Genomic DNA, 14468 nt, shown 5'->3' with positions numbered 1-14468 from the left:
TTGTGTAGTTGGGTATTTTTTGTTTATTTATTATGGACACTTTGGGCATAGATTAGCGGGGGGATTCGGCAGAAAGAGTGGGTTAGGTATGTGCTCTTGTCTCCTCTAACCAATTTGATGGTTAAATTTGTATCCTAGTCTCTTGGGATCTCCTTTATTGACCACTAGGCTTTAGGGAGAGCACTACATGGGACCCCTGATTTTGATTGCAAGGTCCCACTTCCCAACACCATATACATTAGTCCCCTCTAATCATTACAACCCCATTCATCATTTTCCACATCTGGGTCCACATTTGTCCAATGGGTCCTCAAGGAGTTATCCTCCTCCTCCCCTTGTCCACACTTTGGGTTGGGCCTGGAATGACGCCCTGGAGATTGATGCAGCTAAAAGAAAAGGAAAACGCATAATTTGGCCACTTTCAACAGGAAATGCACCACAAAATGCAAAATATGGTTGGGACATATAATTTAGCACATGAGAAAAAGCCAAACATGAGCCCTACCCATTATCTATGGCCATCGCCCTTTTTCTTATGGGCCCTATATGAGCCCCCTCCATCATTAAGGAACCCATGATTGTTCCAACCCTTAGTGGGCGATGAACTGCCCCACCTTAAGGGGGTATCCACTGCTATACCCTACACATCATTATCTCATCCCTTAGAGCCTCGAGCAATTATGAAGAAAAAATAATAAAAGGCAAAAGGCATATGAGGAAGGGTGGAAAAAAAAGGTTGGGGTAACTCATCTACCACAATTGCTCCCTCCTACGCTCATATACCCCAAGTATGGGCTTTCACTATTATAGCTAACCTTGTACTGTGGAGTGTGGCTTGGAGCCTTCCCCTAATCCTCATTCCATTCCACCATTAGATCATGCCACCTACCACTTGATGGATGTACCATGGACATGTCACCCCCTTTAAAGGCTGAAACCACCTAATAGAGTCCTTGGTTAATTTTATTGAGCTTGGAGACACCTGTACATGCCAAAGTCCACTATGGAAGGGCATGCCATTATGAAGTGTCCACTTGTTTTCCATGATTTGTAAGCTTTTTTACTCAATTACTCTAATGATCTGTTGTACTGGAAGGTGAGTAGACACATTGGATCTTACGCAAGATTGCAAGTGGTCTCCATTTGGGGTTTGATCTCCCAATACAAGGTCCAAGCCCTCCAAAGGGTCACAATGGCACTTGTAGGGTGAGCATTGAGAGCCATGCGCCTCTACCACAACAAGGAGTAGTGTACCACTTCATGGATCCCTTAGCACCACTCATTGATTGTTTTTGTTCCACCTTTTTGGATGAGGATGATGCACCTGGACCACCATGCCCAACCGACTTGACACTTGCACCATACACTTGGCAGATGTTCCAAGGCCCAGATGAGGATGTGTCTCACTATGGGAGACAAAGGGAGGGCTTATGTCATCATTCTAGCCTTTACAAATGATATATAGTCATTATCGATCCACTTCCAGACCCATGCAGATGTCATTGTGCCCCCACACCCACTTGGGGACACCAAATTTGATTTATTTGGATATCAAGGGGCCACCCCCTTGACCACTATGTTTGGAGCCTATTCTCTCACCTTGGCACACTTTGGACTCCAATAGGCCTCTTCAAGGGTCCAACGACTCATTGTATTTACTATTTTGCCTTCTTAAGTGGATTATCTTTGTATTATGGAGCTATCTTGGTGGGCTTGTCACCAAGTCATGTCATTATTGTACACTATTTTATTATTTGGGGCTTAACTAGGCCTAATTAGGCAACTCAAACTCGTTAGGAAGGATATAAATTGATGAGAACTCATTTGAGTTTCATCATCACTTGGATTTGGATCATTTGTTTCCTCTGGAAATTTCACTGGGTCGTTTAAATGGATGAATTGGAGATCTAATGCATTTTGATGTTTGGAAGAGCTTAATGTCTCATCTTGGATCTTTGATTTCTTTTCATTTTAATGATTGGAATAATTTCACTATACTTGTGAGTACCTTTTTCATGGTTATTTGTAATTTTGTCTCAACATTGTCTATGGAATATTTTTCATTCATGAAGCTGGTGTAGTTGCTCTTTATGCGAAGTTGATGAGCTTGTCTTTGTGAGGGATTTTTCATATGAGCATTTGAAGCGTGGTAAATTATTGTCCTAGAGGCACATGAATGTTCATCAATTTCCTTGATAAGCCATCATTTGCAATATAAAGAAGTATAGATTTCCCTTTGTAACCTAGTCACTACTTAGGCCATACGATGTTGTTGGGGAACTCCTTGATTAGAATTAAGCCTATTTAAATGTTGATTTTATTTGACTCCATTCTCCCAATTAGCTAGGCACTGGTCTAGTCCGAGATGATCACCAAACAAATATCTTTTACACCTCCTTTTCCTCATTTTTAAGTCCTAACCTAGAAGGCCATCTAGGGCATCACTCGAACTTTATAGCCATCAAAAACTGATGAAAATTGGTCTAGATCTGCATTGGTGCGTCCTCTATAGATCCTCCAAATTTGAGGCTATTTTGATGGTGCAATATTGAGATATCCCAAGCGCTAGCTTGAAAACCATTTCCCTAGTTTGCTTTGGGTTAGTGGCTTCATTAAGGATCATTGCATTCACATTTCAAGAGAAATCTAATTCCTTTGATCCTCTTCTCCTATCTAACTTGGTCAATTCCATTAGTGTGTTAATCAACCCCAAACCCTTGACCTTGTTGGGGCCCACTAGGGCTTCTTTGTGGTCTTGCAACCTTGCAACTCCAATTCCAGAAGGACCACTTAGAAACTTTATATTTCTAGATTCTTGCATTGAGGGCACCTCATATCAAGAAAATACATCTCAACCCTAGGTCTAGGCATCCCCTTAGCTCTTCTAAGAGAGCCATCCATCTTGCTTCTATAGCAAGGAAGCCCATTATCTAAGCCTCTCTTGTGAATAGGCTTTAGGAATCACCTCACATCCTATCATTGATCCATATATTCTAGTGATTCCTCTCATACTGGGACCCCTCCCATCGGTGAAAGTCCATAAAGAGCAGGGATATTTAGCTAAGGTGACAGTTGGCTATCACTCCATTGTTGCCCTTGACCTAGTAATTGCTCTATAGGATCCCCTCTTACTACCCCAGCTAGTTTGAGTGGTAACATTTTTGGCATCGTTGCCAAGGACACATGATGCGTGCCTTGTTTCCCTTATGACATTATTGTATATCATTCTTGGCGAGTCCATAGGAAGAATGTGTTAGTGTCAGCCTTTCCAGCCTTCCTCCAGTGATCAAATGTGCTCTTACAAAGTGATTTTGAAGTGTCAATGTCAAATTTTGTCATTTCAGTGAGTCTTCAAGCAAAATTTGGTCACTAGGCATTAGGTCTAGGGTTTGCTTTCACTCCTTCTAAAGTTGTCCAAATGTCAGTCTATGTCACTATTCAGCTGAGTCTATCATTATTCATATGGTTGTTATCATCATGTCAAGTTCCATTGGGTCATTTTACAACTTATTCATGCTTTAGTTGTGCCTAGGCAAGGTCATTTCCCTCTCCTAGGGTTTTGAAGCCAATTTCTCTTGGACGATCAAATCATCGGCAAAACTTGTATCCTGATGTTCATACACCTTCCCCTATCCTTAAAGTACCTTATCAAACACTTTCCATCCCTTAGATCCGCCAAATTCCTCATTTTTGCACAAACCCTAGTTTCTAGCTACAACTTGGCAATTTTCTAGGTTGGGTCTGTGTTTTGCCCTTTTGGACCCCTTCCCCTCACCCAATCTCTGAGATTCCACTTTCCTCCGCTTCCTAAAATCCCTCCATACTTCCAAAAATTTCCCCAAGAATTTAGAAGCCCCTTATCCCCTTCATTTCGCTTCATTTCGACAAAATCCCTTGTTCCACACATCGGGATAAGTTTCACTAAAATGATGTTTTAGAGCAATCAAAGATGCATTTTGGAAAACTGAGAGAGGTTTTTGTTCAAAACATGCCAAGGAAGAAAAACCTCCCTCACTTTTTACACAGGTGTCATGGTTTTAGAGAAATGTCAAGAATACCGTTGCCTCAGGAGAATCAAAGGCACCTCTGAAGTGACCTTGGGAAAATCAAGTTTTCTCCTAGCTTGGTTGGCCAAATGACTTGCTTGATGGGTAAAATGATAACTAGACACAAAGAGCTTTCCAATGAGCTATCATGAGCTCAATTTGGGGTTGAGGAAGACATTCAAATGTTGACTGCAACAGCACTCTGCCTTGAGGCAGCCTCATTTGGCACATTTTGACCAGTCTTGGGAGATTTGATTTTTGACAGGGCAAATGAACTCCAAATTGAAAAATTCTAGTTGGGTTGAAAAGTAGACTCAAAGACCTTTCCAACGAGCTATCCTGCACCCGATTTTGACACAGGGAAGGCCTCCAAAAGCCTCCTGCAAAAGCGCGCGACCCGTTGAAGGCGCGCGACCCATCAGGACACCTTTGCCAGTGCAAAAATTACACTGGCGCGACCCGTCAGGGGCGCGCGACCCGTTGGGGATTTCTCCACAGAAATTTGCCAGTGAGCTGCCAAGGAACCACAAGTTGCTAAATTTTGCAAGGTAGGCCCTCAATCATGAAAAATTATTGCTTGCTTCAGTTCAAAAAGATCATGATTGTATTTTTAAAGGTCTTCATTTGCAAGTAAAAGTCTCCATTGTGCTTTTGGGCTTGAAGTTGTCAAAATTGCTAGGGTTTATTATGTTGTTTTGAGGTATCCCTTTTCTTTCCTATTGTCCACCTCCCATTACATATTCCTTATCGTTTTATTTAAATTTCCCTTCCAAATTTGCTAAGAGCCTTAAACCCTACCCCTCTCCCTATATTCCTGAGACTAGACATGTCAGCGCTTCTCCACTTATCAGAGAGGCCAAAGGACCTTATTTGTAGCAGCTCGGCGAGTATTTTCTCCACACCAGGTGGAAGGGGTATCGCCTTCATCATCAGCTCAGCGAGTGTTATCTCCACATCAGGTGGAAGGGGCCTCGCTTTCTTCATCAGCACAGGCAGCACAGAGGGGCAAGCAGCCTATGATTGATGAGGGGCCATCAGGAGTTCCAGATATAGAGCTTGTTGATCTTGAGGTCAGTTCTCCGAGCCAAGAGGCAAAGGAGATCATTAAGCACCTTAGAGCTGAAAATGAGGTATTACAAAAGAGACTAGAAGGGGCACAATGGACAATCTCATATTTGGAGCAGCGCAACAAACAGTTGGAGGATGAGCAAACTCTTGATGAGTTATGGAGGATTCGTGGAGACCGCATCTTGAATAGAAGAAGACCCGGTGATCTATTGCCCACTAAGCGAGAGTCCATGCTTATCCGGCTCAATGCACACTTGGAGAGGCTGTTGGCTAAGGCCAACCAAGATAAAAAGTTGCTGAGAAACATGAAAAACCATTATTGGGCACGGATGCACGCATGCAAAGCAAAAATGAAGGTGCTTAAAAGGCGGTTGACCGAGGCACTAAAACGGAGAAAGAGGCCCAATCCCCTCCGTATCTTGGCTGAGGCTTCACTCAAGGATCAAGGCACTAAATAGCCTAGCCACAGCACAAATCCCAAGAAATTTTGAGAATTTTGGGTGAATTTTGGCATTTTCAAGCAATTTGCAGGTTTTTCCCATTAACGGGTCTCACCCCCCGCGCGACCCTTCATCATGGCAACTCCATTTGGCAAAAACTCAGCATTTCCAGATTTGTCATGCAAAGTTACACATGCTCATGGATGGACTTGAGATTTGGTGAAGTTTTGGGCCTCCAGAAAGTCAAAAAACTAGCAAAAAATGACTTTCTGCCACTTTTTTGAATTGCAGAAAGCAGTCTTGGGAGATTTGATTTTTGATAGGGCAAATGAACTCCAAATTCAAAAATTCTAGTTGGGTTGGAAAGTAGACTCACAGACCTTTCCAACAAGCCTACTCTTGCCCAATTTGGACACCTGCAAGTGCCCCAAAAGTGGCTCCAAAGGCTCGCGACCCGTCAGGCAATTTTTTCAAATTTTCAGTGTGCAGCTCAGGAAAAACGCAGATTTGACCTTGTTTGACTTTTTGGGCTGGATTATGATCCTCATTGATGTAATTATTGTACTTTTATGACACTTTTACTCTTATGTAACTCTTCTAGAAGATTCATTCATGAAAAGGGTGAAAATTAAATGAATGAATTGGTTTCCTAGCTTATAGAGGCAAGTTGTTTTGACTGCCTAGTTTGTAGTGCTTAGTTTAGAAGTGGTTGAAACAGCTCCTAGGATAGTGAGCTCGACCCATGGAGGCAGGGAAAGAGGTTAGATCATCTATATTATGTACTTTCTTGCTCATTTTCATGGTTGGACTCTTGAGGGAGAAGCTATCATTGTATTATTCACTGTATCTCTGCAATTTTTGGCTAAGGAAGACCAGGGTTTTGCAGTCCTTTTTGGGATCCTTGTGGTTACATGTATTGATGGTGTGTTTCTCTATGTACCTGTAAGTGTGTTATGTGAACCATTTCCTTTCTTTTCCTTCTGCACATTAAACAAATGAAGTGTTAAAGTAAGAATTCATGACTATCATGCTCTGCTTTTAAGTTTGTTTAATTTCAATGTTTTCTACTGTCTAAGGAGAATTCAAAGTTATTGTTTGCTCTCCTTGGCTCCTCACCTGTCATTCCTGATCATCCACCTCAATCAAAGGCATCAATACTGTCTCCTACCTCGCCCCAAAGAACCCCCTGCAGAAACTGTGTCCAATCCCCGCACCCAAAATTGCCCTCTCCTCAATTTGCCACCAAAAACCCTAAGAAACCCCAAATCAACCTTTCTGATCAGTTTACTAGCCTAAAATCCGTGTTACCCTATTGGTCATCTCATTCATTGAAGATTTTACCGAGATAGACCGGAGAGAGCCCTCTCCTGCCCCGTAGGGCTAGCTACGAGGCTAAGTGGTTTGATGTGGCCTTGAGGTTTACCTTTCTCAGCCTGAGGTGAAATTTCAAGCGCTAACATATTGGCGACCATACTGGGGAGAACAAATTGTTTGCTGACTGATGTGTTTATTTCATAAGTCTTAGACGGAGTCTGAAGATACGCCAGGTAGCCTTCGAAAACGCTCTTGTTTTACATCAGCGCAAGTAGATAAACGCTGCTTCAGTCGACCTCCGTGAGCTTGTGAATGTAACACTTCATTTGCATTTTACCCCAGTACATGTATCAAGTGCAGATCTGATTGTTGATGGTGGACAACGATCAGACACTTGAAAGGCTGAAATCATTCACTTGGCGACTCTAAATCATTTTTGAGATCAGATCCAAAGACTCCACTGGAGGATGATCCCAACCAGCAGAAACATGAAAGGACAACATGGACAGATCAGGTACTCAAGTTGGAATTTCATCCAAGACATTTTGTTCTTTGTCATAAATTATTTCTTCTCTTTTCCCAAGAATGTCAAGACTGCGTTGCAAAGTATATTGTATTTGAGAAGAGATCCTCGGCCTGCAGTTGATTCTTTCCCTTTGAAGATTGTGAATACCAAAGATTTGCATGCCTTCGAGCTTGATCAAGATCCTTTTTCCGAATTTTGTGATGACCATCTTCAGATTGATGAGCCCCAAGCAACCAAGACTAATTCTATACCTGCTGTACATACCCCTACACCTTGTAAAATTCCAGACCGATATAAACCTCTTGTTTTACCTTCTGTTCTTCATGCTTTCCCCAAAAACTATGATCTATACTTGCCGAGGTTTGACGGTGAATGTAAGAATGTCAACGTTGAGCAACATGTGCAGAATCTTGAGTCCTTTCTAGATCTTTTTGAAGTTGATGAAGAAGATGTTAGTATAAGGCTTTTTGCTCTTTCTTTGCAAGCCAAAGTGAAGAGTTGGTTCAAAACCCTGCCTGATGCGAACATTTCAGATTTCCAGCAGTTTGTCAAAGTTTTTCTCGACAGGTGGATGATCGGACAGAACCTTTTCTTGATTGTAGAAGAGTATAACCAGCTGAAAAGATTGCTAGGGGAGACAGTACAACAGTTTTCAGCCAGATTTAACCAAGTTTATTATTCAATGCCAGTTGATATAAGGCCTACTACTAGATCTGCTCTCTTGCACTATCCGGGTGCCTTTGATCCGGAGATGGAGTTTCAGCTGAGAGAAAGGGATATTGCAACACTTCACGAGATGCAAAACAGTGCAGTAAGTGTAGAGGCGCATCTGCTGATTCGACGGGCAAGGTTGAAAGAAGAAGAGATGAAAAACATAGATCCAGAAAAATCAACATCTCTAGAGGTAAAGCTTGACGTTTTGGTAAGTGCAGTGGAAAAGATGATGGACAAGATCAACGCAAGAAATGCTTATGATGTTCAAGCCCAAGGCTCGCTGATTGAAGAAGAACAAGTTGTTGATCCAAAACATTTTTTTTCTTATCCTAGTTGTCATAGATCTGATAATGATTGTTTTGTAGATCACCTTGGAAAAGAAAGATCTGTTGATATGACCTGCATACTTGATGATATGTTTTATACCGATGATTTGCCTCATTTTGATCAGTATGACGATGATTATGTTCTCCAAACAGAAGCTAATCTTGTAGATAAACCAGCAGCTAGTTTGTGGGAGGAAGAAGTTCATTTTCAGCAGCTCGAATACAATGTTCAGCCATCACATATCAGCTATGACAGTGATGAGGAAAGTGCAGCAAAGTTTGAAGTAAGTGAAGGATCTTTGCCTTTTTGTTTTGATTCATGTCAGTTCATTAGAGACAACTTCCATGAAATTAGAAATCAGTTGTCAACAAGTCTTGATCTAGACCATCTTGAAGGCAATAAAAACCTTGTTCCAAACTTCTCATATTCAGATTTGCAGCCCCCAAATGCCATTGGTTGTCAAGTTGTAGATGAAAGCATGGAAGCTGACATATTTGATCAAATGATACAAGAAGGTTCCCTACCTTTTTGTTTCAAATCATTTCAGTTTTTGAAGGGAAATTTGCATAGTCCATCTTCAGTGAAGAATGAGCAGCATGTAGGCAATCATGTAATCACAATGGAACCAATAGAAATGGGATTGCAGCAGTCTTTTCAAGCTTTTCATGATCCAATAGCTGATGTTTTGGATGAGGTTTGCAGTCTTTCTCCATTGACTACATGTGAGCTTGAAACATGTGCTGATATGAATTTGATCCGGCAGCCGGTTTCTTTGTCATTTTCAGCAGAGGTCTCGTCACAAGGCTCAGATCAAAATTTGCATTCATGGTATGAGGAAACGAGAAGTAATCCATTGGATGAGCTAAGTTCCAGTGTGCTTGAATTTCAAGATCCTTATGCAGTGTTTTTGGAGGTGGATAGAGAATTCATATCATTCAACGGATCTATTTCTAAGTTGTCATGGGAGTTGCCTTTCAGTAGTTCTCTCTTGTTGGTCATAAGTGAGCACTTGCGGAGAATTCGAACAGCAGACGGGATACTTACTTGGTTGCATTGGTTGTTTCATTTCACTTGATCAGGTGATGAATGAAACTGTTAGAGTAGGTTGTGATGAATAAGCTCCACTTTGAGCATCATTTTCAGTTTGTCGGTTGTGTTTAAGTATCGAGTCAGTTTTTAGTTGAGTCATGAGTCCTTTGTGAGTCAATTTTTAGTCTTGTTGTTACGTTAGTTTGTGTCGGTTTTCAGTCATGCATTTTAGTTGAAATAATGACTCCATTGCCCAATGATTGAAAAGCACTGGTCTGCTCTCCCAGAGGTCTAAGGTTCTCGGCACCTCCAAGGAGCTACCATCCCCATTGGAGCCAATGTTAGTGTTAGCCTTTCCAGCCTTCCTCCAGTGATCAAATGTGCTCTTACAAAGTGATTTTGAAGTGTCAAGGTCAAATTTTGTCATTTCAGTGAGTCTTCAAGCAAAATTTGGTCACTAGGCATTAGGTCTAGGGTTTGCTTTCACTCCTTCTAAAGTTGTCCAAATGTTAGTCTATGTCACTATTTAGCTGAGTCTATCATTATTCATATGGTTGTTATCATCATGTCAAGTTCCATTGGGTCATTTTACAACTTATTCATGCTTCAGTTGTGCCTAAGCAAGGTCATTTCCCTCTCTTAGGGTTTTGAAGCCAATTTCTCTTGGACGGTCAAATCATCGGCAAAACTTGTATCCTGATGTTCATACACCTTCCCCTATCCTTAAAGTACCTTATAAAACACTTCCCATCCCTTAGATCCGCCAAATTCTTCATTTTTGCACAAACCCTAGTTTCTAGCTACAACCTGGCAATTTTCTAGGTTGGGCCTGTGTTTTGCCCTTTTGGACCTCTTCCCCTCACTCAATCTCTGAGATTCCACTTTTCCCTGCTTCCTAACATCCCTCCCTACTTCCAAAAATTTTCCCAAGAATTTAGAAGCCCCTTATCGCCTTCATTCGCTTCATTTCGACAAAATCCCTTGTTCCACACATCGGGATAAGTTTCACTAAAATGATGTTTCAGAGCAATCAAAGATGAATTTTGGAAAACTGAGAGAGGTTTTTGTTCAAAACATGCCAAGGAAGAAAAACCTCCTTCACTTTTTACACAGGTGTCATGGTTTTAGAGAAATGTCAAGAATACCGTTGCCTCAGGAGAATCAAAGGCACCTCTGAAGTGACCTTGGGAAAATCAAGTTTTCTCCTAGCTTGGTTGGCCAAATGACTTGCTTGATGGGTAAAATGATAACTAGACACAAAGAGCTTTCCAATGAGCTATCATGAGCTCAATTTGGGGTTGAGGAAGACATTCAAATGTTGACTGCAACAGCACTCTGCCTTGAGGCAGCCTCATTTGGCACATTTTGACCAGTCTTGGGAGATTTGATTTTTGACAGGGCAAATGAACTCCAAATTGAAAAATTCTAGTTGGGTTGGAAAGTAGACTCAAAGACCTTTCCAACGAGCTATCCTGCACCCGATTCTGACACTGGGAAGGCCTCCAAAAGCCTCCTACAAAAGCGCGCGACCCATTAGGACACCTTTGCCAGTGCAAGCTGCCAAGGAACCACAAGTTGATAAATTTTGCAAGGTAGGCCCTCAATCATGAAAAATTATTGCTTGCTTCAATTCAAAAAGATCATGATTGTATTTTTAAAGGTCTCCATTTGCAAGTAAAAGTCTCCATTGTGCTTTTGGGCTTGAAGTTGTCAAAATTGCTAGGGTTTATTATGTTGTTTTGGGGTATCCCTTTTCTTTCCTATTGTCCACCTCCCATTACATATTCCTTATCGTTTTATTTAAATTTCCCTTCCAAATTTGCTAAGAGCCTTAAACCTTACCCCTCTCCCTATATTCCTGAGACTAGACATGTCAGCTCTTCTCCATTGGTCACTTATCAGAGAGGCCAAAGAACCTTATTTGCAGCAGCTTGGCGAGTATTTTCTCCACACCAGGTGGAAGGGGTCTCGCCTTCATCATCAGCTCAGCGAGTGTTATCTCCACATCAGGTGGAAGGGGCCTCGCTTTCTTCATTAGCACAGGCAGCATAGAAGGGCAAGCAGCCCATGATTGATGATGGGCCATCAGGAGTTCCAGATATAGAGCTTGTTGATCTTGAGGTCAGTTCTCCGAGCCAAGAGGCAAAGGAGATCATTAAGCACCTTAGAGCTGAAAATGAGGTATTACAAAAGAGACTAGAAGGGGCACAATGGACAATCTCATATTTGGAGCAGCGCAACAAACAGTTGGAGGATGAGCAAACTCTTGATGAGTTATGGAGGATTCGTGGAGACCGCATCTTGAATAGAAGAAGACCCGGTGATCTATTGCCCGCTGAGCGAGAGTCCATGCTTATCCGGCTCAATGCACACTTGGAGAGGCTGTTGGCTAAGGCCAACCAAGATAAAAAGTTGCTGAGAAACATGAAAAACCATTATTGGGCACGGATGCACGTGTGCAAAGCAAAAATGAAGGTGCTTAAAAGGCGGTTGACCGAGGCACTAAAACGGAGAAAGAGGCCCAATCCCCTCCGTATCTTGGCTGAGGCTTCACTCAAGGATCAAGGCACTAAATAGCCTAGCCACAGCACAAATCCCAAGAAATTTTGAGAATTTTGGGTGAATTTTGGCATTTTCAGGCAATTTGTAGGTTTTTCCCATTAACGGGTCTCACCCCCCGCGCGACCCTTCATCATGGCAATTCCATTTGGCAAAAACTCAGCATTTCCAGATTTGTCATGCAAAGTTACACATGCTCATGGATGGACTTGAGATTTGGTGAAGTTTTGGGCCTCCAGAAAGTCAAAAAACTAGCAAAAAATGACTTTCTGCCACGTTTTTGAATTGCAGAAAGCAGTCTTGGGAGATTTGATTTTTGACAAGGCAAATGAACTCCAAATTCAAAAATTCCAGTTAGGTTGGAAAGTAGACTCACAGACCTTTCCAACAAGCCTACTCTTGCCCAATTTGGACACCTGCAAGTGCCCCAAAAGTGGCTCCAAAGGCGCGCGACCCGTCAGGCAGTTTTTTCAAATTTTCAGTGTGCAGCTCAGGAAAAACGCAGATTTGACCTTGTTTGACTTTTTGGGCTGGATTATGATCCTCATTGATGTAATTATTGTACTTTTATGACACTTTTACTCTTATGTAACTCTTCTAGAAGATTCATTCATGAAAAGGGTGAAAATTAAATGAATGAATTGATTTCCTAGCTTATAGAGGCAAGTTGTTTTGACTGCCTAGTTTGTAGTGCTTAGTTTAGAAGTGGTTGAAACAGCTCCTAGGATAGTGAGCTCGACCCATGGAGGCAGGGAAAGAGGTTAGATCATCTATATTATGTACTTTCTTGCTCATTTTCATGGTTGGACTCTTGAGGGAGAAGCTATCATTGTATTATTCACTGTATCTCTGCAATTTTTGGCTAAGGAAGACCAGGGTTTTGCAATCCTTTTTGGGATCTTTGTGGTTACATGTATTGATGGTGTGTTTCTCTATGTACCTGTAAGTGTGTTATGTGAACCATTTCCTTTCTTTTCCTTCTGCACATTAAACAAATGAAGTGTTAAAGTAAGAATTCATGACTGTCATGCTCTGCTTTTAAGTTTGTTTAATTTCAATGTTTTCTACTGTCTAAGGAGAATTCAAAGTTATTGTTTGCTCTCCTTGGCTCCTCACCTGTCATTCCTGATCATCCACCTCAATCAAAAGCATCAATACTGTCTCCTACCTCACCCCAAAGAACCCCCTGCAGACACTGTGTCCAATCCCCGCACCCAAAATTGCCCTCTCCTCAATTTGCCACCAAAAACCCTAAAAAACCCCAAATCAACCTTTCTGATCAGTTTACTAGCCTAAAATCCGTGTTACCCTATTGGTCATCTCATTCATTGAAGATTTTACCGAGATAGACTGGAGAGAGCCCTCTCCTGCCCCGTAGGGCTAGCTACGAGGCTAAGTGGTTTGATGTGGCCTTGAGGTTTACCTTTCTCAGCCTGAGGTGAAATTTCAAGCGCTAACAGAATGAAGCCCTAGTTTTTCATTGAACTTCAAGGTCAATGCTTGTAGGGTGAAACAAGAATTTCTCTAGGCATCTCTAAATTCACCTTGGCAACTCCTACATAATTTACATATATATCTCAATAGGATGTCTTTCTTTGATTATTTCCCCACTTTTGACATCACTAGCATCCCTAGGCACCCTAATCATGTCATAGGGAAGATGGTACATGGGGTACCCTTGTTTGATGGTGATCCACTCTCTACAATTGATCATGTAGAAAGATTTATTGCACATACTTCAAAGATGAAAGTGGTCCACCAAGATGTCCTTATATTGTTGTTCATGAGATCCCTCCATGATCATTATTCATGGTTGCATAATCATGAACCTAGGATCATCTCATCCATTGAGGAATTCTTTGATGGATTTCTCCGACATTTTCATATATGCCCTACACTAAATATTCAAGAGGAAGCCTTCATTAAGAATCATGATCTAGATGATGAGTAGGGAGGAGGGTCCTTCCTGGGTCCACTGACAAAAAAGGTGATAATTTTCAAAACACGTGTGATAGGGAGGATGAGTCTATGGAAAGTGAAGTTGAGGTTAACCCTACCTTTTCTGAGGATACTATTTCTGATAACCCACTTTTTGGAGACCTTGGAGAAGGTGATCTCGTAACCCCTTTAAACATTGATATTAGTGACTATTCACATATTGAAGAAGGGAATTGTGAGACTCATGGGAATTATTTTGACAAGGACCCAATATATGACACTATGATGATGATATCAATAAGACCCTTGTCATTCGTCACATCTCTAGGGCAATGTTTTAAAACTTCAACTACGGTTCGGAAATGGCTGAGGGTCAACTTCGACTCCGACTCCAACTCGGTATCGACTCAACCAGTTTGATTTCAATGACTCGGTCATTGTAAAATATATATTAAATATTTATTTTTTTATAAAAAAACATAATTTTAAAGATTTTCATTCATGTTT

General features: G+C 41.5%; 1 protein-coding gene across 3 annotated transcripts in view; it reads left to right on the top strand.

Annotated features, from left to right (window-relative positions):
* The window catches only part of LOC149194226 (putative LRR receptor-like serine/threonine-protein kinase At1g06840), a 404279-nt gene that overhangs the window by 261185 nt on the left and 128626 nt on the right, over window positions 1-14468 (top strand). The window lies entirely within an intron of this gene.

Source organism: Pinus tabuliformis, chromosome 2_2 (assembly GCF_031772625.1).
Source record: "Pinus tabuliformis cultivar Carrire ecotype Pingquan chromosome 2_2, CPIR1, whole genome shotgun sequence".
Taxonomy (NCBI): domain Eukaryota; kingdom Viridiplantae; phylum Streptophyta; class Pinopsida; order Pinales; family Pinaceae; genus Pinus; species Pinus tabuliformis.
Note: the sequence above shows the minus strand (reverse complement) of the source record. Positions and strands in the feature narration are given on the sequence as shown.